Source organism: Rana temporaria, chromosome 3 (assembly GCF_905171775.1).
Source record: "Rana temporaria chromosome 3, aRanTem1.1, whole genome shotgun sequence".
Taxonomy (NCBI): Eukaryota; Metazoa; Chordata; class Amphibia; order Anura; family Ranidae; genus Rana; species Rana temporaria.
In genome coordinates, this window is record NC_053491.1 from 210,234,616 (window position 1) to 210,239,608 (window position 4,993).

The 4,993-nt window shown below is 46.7% G+C and overlaps 1 protein-coding gene across 9 annotated transcripts in view; it reads left to right on the forward strand.

The window, feature by feature from the left end:
* The first annotated feature begins 3,864 nt into the window (after window positions 1–3,864).
* Window positions 3,865–4,993, forward strand: part of PPFIA2 (PTPRF interacting protein alpha 2) — a 480,721-nt gene continuing 479,592 nt past the window's right edge. For 5 of the 9 annotated variants that reach the window (XM_040344191.1, XM_040344192.1, XM_040344193.1 and 2 more), the window contains exon 1: window positions 3,865–4,163. The gene's annotated coding sequence lies outside the window, so the exon portion shown is untranslated. The remainder of the gene's footprint in view (window positions 4,164–4,993) is intronic. The other 4 variants (XM_040344189.1, XM_040344190.1, XM_040344194.1 and 1 more) reach the window with 1 other exon arrangement.

Below are 4,993 nucleotides of genomic sequence, written 5' to 3' on the forward strand. Positions count from 1 at the left end.
ATCAGACAGGGAAAATATCTGAAGGCAACTGGGGATATCTGCACGCAAGAGAAGGCGTGATTACTTCAGAATTTATTTAGGGACTGGTAGAAACCACTGAGTCAGCCAAGGGAGCAGACTCCACAGAAAGCAGGAACTTTTTTATAACCTTCGAAAATAAAGCTACTGGTTATTGATGCTCTAATATTTTCCATTTAAAAATATCAGCTCCCAAATGTACAATAAGTCCCTATTGTCTTAGAACGACAATCACTATTAACCATAGCTTGCCTGTTTAAAGAAAGTTTCTACTTGTGTTGCTTATTTATTATAATTTTAGTTATATATAGCACACAATATCATAACAGTAATAAATAATAACACATAGTAATACTTTTTAAGGGCTCATGCATGCCATGTCTTGTGACCTGCAATTTTCTGCACTGGAATAGGCTGCAAGGGCACATAAAAAACAATGGTTTTCTATGTGCCTTGTTCACGCTACAACACACATTGGGGTAGATTCAGGTACATTTGCGCATTTTTTACGGAAATTACCAGCGCTACGCTCGATTCACGGAGCAGCAGCTCCGTAAATTGCGTGGGCGCTCCTGAAAAATGCCCGGCGTAATCGTGCATAATTTAAATGATCCGTAGGGGGCGTGGATAATTTAAATTAGGCGCGTTCCCGCGCCGAGCGTAGTGCGCATGCTCCGTCGGGAAACTTTCCCGACGTGCATTGCGGTAAATGACGTCGCAATGATGTCATTTGCTTCAAAGTGAACGTGAACGGCGTCCAGCGCAATTCACATTTTAAACTTACGCAAACAACGTAATTTTTAAATTTCGCGATGCGGGAACGACGGGTATACTTAGCATTGGCTGCGCCTGCTAATAGCAGGGGCAGCCTTACGCAAAACCCGACGTACGCAAACGACGTAAACTGCGTACGCAGGGTGCGCGTACGGTTGTGAAACGGCATTAGTATGCATTTTGCATACCCTACGCTGACCACAACGGGAACGCCACCTAGCGGCCTGCGTAAGAATGCAGCCTAAGATATGACGGCATAAGGAGCCTTATGCCAGTCATATCTTAGGCTGCAGTCGGCGTATCGAGGTTCCTGAATCAGGAGCATTCGATACGCCGGCACAAGTAAGCAATTGCGCTGCGTAACTATGGTTACGCAGACGCAATTGCTTTTTGAATCTACCCCATTAATACAAATAAGTGCAATCCAAGGTGCAAAAGTTGCAAATATGCATTAGCGCACATGTATTTCCAGTGCATTTTTATGTGAAGTATAGTGTGAAAGGACCCTAAGGTCTCATATACACCTGCAGTCAGGGAGTGGTAAAAATAGGCATGCAGTTTTACCAACCCCTAGCCACCCCCTTTAAATGCAGCTGGATTGGGTTGTACACATGCCATGGCTGCGATACTTTTTTTCACAGTCGCAGCAAAAAAATATACCTCCTGGGGCATCTGGTGGATAGTACCTCAACTGAACTTGATCCATGCAAGTGAATGGAGCCATGCCACAACTGCCCTGGAATCGCGTGCAATGTGTGCAATTGCAGCATAGTGGTGCAGGCTTTTGAGGGCTAAGACATAGCGCCTCCCAGATGCCTGTCAGCTGCCCTCTAAGGCCAGGTTCACATATGTGTGAATTGGATGCTGTTTTCACCACACCCAATTCGCATGATATGTGAGTGTTATTGGCTCTCAATGGAGCTGGTTCACACATGTCAGGGGCGGCCACGGTGCAGTTTCCAAAAGGGTCTTGTGCACTTTTTGGTCCAGTTTAGGTGTGAATTCCAGCAAAAACTCGGACCTGAATCACACCTGAAAGGGTAAACAGAAACGCACCTGGCCCCAGTGGCCACACATATGTGAACCCGGCCTTAGAGGACAGGTGACAGGCAGCTGGGAGGCGCTATGTCTTAGCACTCAAAAGCCAGAATCACTATGCTGCAATTGTGTACATTGCACGCGATTCAAGGGCGGTTGTGGCATGGTTCCATTCACTTGCATGGATCAAGTTCAGTTGAGGTATTGCTCACCAAATGCACCATCCCAGATTGCCTTTTCAGAGGGGTGGCTGCAAATGAAAATTAGTCCTATAGGGTGGGCATCAATGATGTGCAAAGTGCACTAACCTATAGTAACCTTAAAGTGTTACTAAACCCAACAGTAAAATCAGTCTGTATATGCGGCATAGCATGCTTGTTATACTCACTGTGGAACTTAAAATGATTGTAAATGTTCAGGTTTTTAAATAGCAAACATGTCATACTTACCTCCACTGTGCAGTTCATTTTGCACAGAGTGGCCTCGATCCTCCTGTTCTGGGGTCCCACGGTGGCTCTTGCGGCTCCTCCCCGCATTAGATAACCCCCTCTGGGAAGCTCTTTTGCGCGGGGGTTACCTTGTGGGCACGCTCCTGTGTCATACACTCTGCGTCCATAGACACAGAGTGTATGACCCGGCCCCGCCCCCATCATTGGATTTTATTGACAGCAACGGGAGCCAATGGCTGTGCTGCTATCAATCTATTCAATCTATCCAATCAACGCCAGGACTCCGTGGAGAAGAGGACGCCGGGGACGCGCCAAGCAGGTGAACTGGCTCAGGTGAGGGGGGGCCCATGATTGCCAGGTGTTTTCCCCCCTTAATGCATAGGATGTATGTATAGATCCCCCCCCCCCTGCACTGTCTATATGGGGAAGGCCAGCTAACACAGGCAGGGTAGCTGACCTGCACATGCTCAGTTGTGTCTTTTATGCTGGAGAGAACATTTACGTGTTCTCAGAGCTAGCCAGGTCACGTGATATTGACATCACACATGTGGGAGTGTATACAGGCCGCAGTGGAAATCTCCTCCTACTTGAACTCTCAGCACTGGAGAAACTGTGCAGTTTATCATGTAACCATGGTATACAGATCATCCAAAGAGGTATATAGTGGCAGTATTTTAATGTAAAAAGAAGATTTATAATGGCACCACAGGTGTGCGCAGCCTTTGGCATTAGGGTGTGCACCCCAAACACTCTACCGATCACTCACAATGTTCATTCAGAAAGGGAAGGGGCCGGTAAATGGCATATTTACTGGCCCCTTCACCCACTCATCCTAAAACATCCACAGCAACAACCGGTGGGCGAGGGGGGAAAGCCGGCAGTGCTGTAGGGGGAAGAAAGGAGAGCCAGGTCAGTAGGGAGAATCTGTTCTGCACAGGGTGATTAGGGTGTGCCTGGGCACACCTGGCACACCCTGTGCGCACGCTTATGAATGGCTCTGTGGGAGGGGCAGGTGAACTATTTTCATATCACTGGGTTTAGTAACACTTTAACACGATAAACAAGTTCTGCAAATTGCTGTGAGTTACAAACTGATCTTTGCGTTATTAAATAATGCTGCTAGTACATATTTAACTGTCCTTTTTATGTCTGAAAAGCAGCATTTATTGTACAGCAGTTATTAGCGCATTAAAAATGATAGCCAACTCCCTTTAATCTCAATAGTGTAACCAAGCCAGTAATTCAGATAACAGAATACTGATTTCTGTTACTGCACATGGCACTCCAGATTTTAAAATGACTAGTCATTTACTGGAAACCCATGTAGTGACACAAATGACTTTTTTTTCCTGAGTCATTGATTACCAAAAAACCAAAAAAAAAGCAATCAACACCTCCTTTACACCATGCTGAAAAAAAAAAAAAAAAAAGTAAAGGTATATTTTACAGCAATGGATATGTCATTTCTATCAATGGATACAAGATGCATGCACTGAGTGCATTTGCCAAGCAGCAGCAGGCAGACGATTCTTGTGCAGCTGTCAGAAGGATGCTGGGGCTTTAAGAGACACCTCCCCTACTCTGCTCTAAACAATGGTTTCTACCGAGCTCTGCTTCCCATTGCAAAATTTGTAATGTGCCATTTTTGCCATGGATGCCTTTCCATTTAGGTGCTGACAGGGGAGGCAGACATGCAGAGATGCCAAGCTGATTGTGGCTCCAGTCGCATGCCATGGAGGCTGCCCTGACTTGAGCATCTTGTGATTTGTGTTCGGATTGATGGGGGAAATGGTCCAGGCGGAGTGCTCCATGTGAAGCCGGAGGAGATTGCAGACTCACTTCATTGATCTCTTCCAAGAAGCAAGCAGACGTCTGAAATCTTAGGTATTCCGATGTGCTCCTTGTCACATCACATGCATGCATTGCTCATTTGGGGGGGGGATCTTACTGCAAACTTGATGATTGCATGCATATTAAAAAAAAAAAAAAAATCCTGACAAGTACATCAGTGTGTGCAATGACAGCTGTGACAGCTATGACAGCAGTGACAGCTATGACAGCAGAGATCGACTCTTAAAATGCCATCTGCCTCAGCTTGTTCTATTGCCTAGTTGTGTGGCAATCATTTTATCACTTATGATTGCCATTTGCTTCGCTGCTTGGAGGGCTGCGGGGCACAAGGAGTTAAAGAGGAGGAGGGATAGGTATGATGTAATGCAATTGAGACAATGGCCAGGCTTCTCCTGCAAGAATTACAGCGTGCCTCTTTTACTATTGTCGGGTTTAGGGGATAGGTGTGATGGATGGGGCTGAGATGAATAAATAAAGGGGGGATTGGGTAGAATGGGAGGACATTGATGAGCCTGCAATGGGAGCGCTAATTGGGGGGGGGGGGGGGGGAGGAGAACACCTGAGCCAGGCTGCAATCAGGTGCGGCCGGAGCTGTCCAGCCAGTGCGGTGCTGAAGCAGCCGCTCACTCCTATGCAGTGCCATGGCACAGGGGGCTCCCTCCTTCCATTGGCTTCATAGAGAATCAGGGGAGCCAGCTTGATGTAGGGAGTGGCCTTTCACCCATTATTAGCACCTTGTGACTCCTGTCTAGAATAGAAGTGCTAATTCAATGGAGGCTGATGCTTCAACAGGCTGCCTGCACCTTATTATCCATGTGCAATGCCAATGCACATGGTGTGGGAACTTCTCTGCTTTGTACACC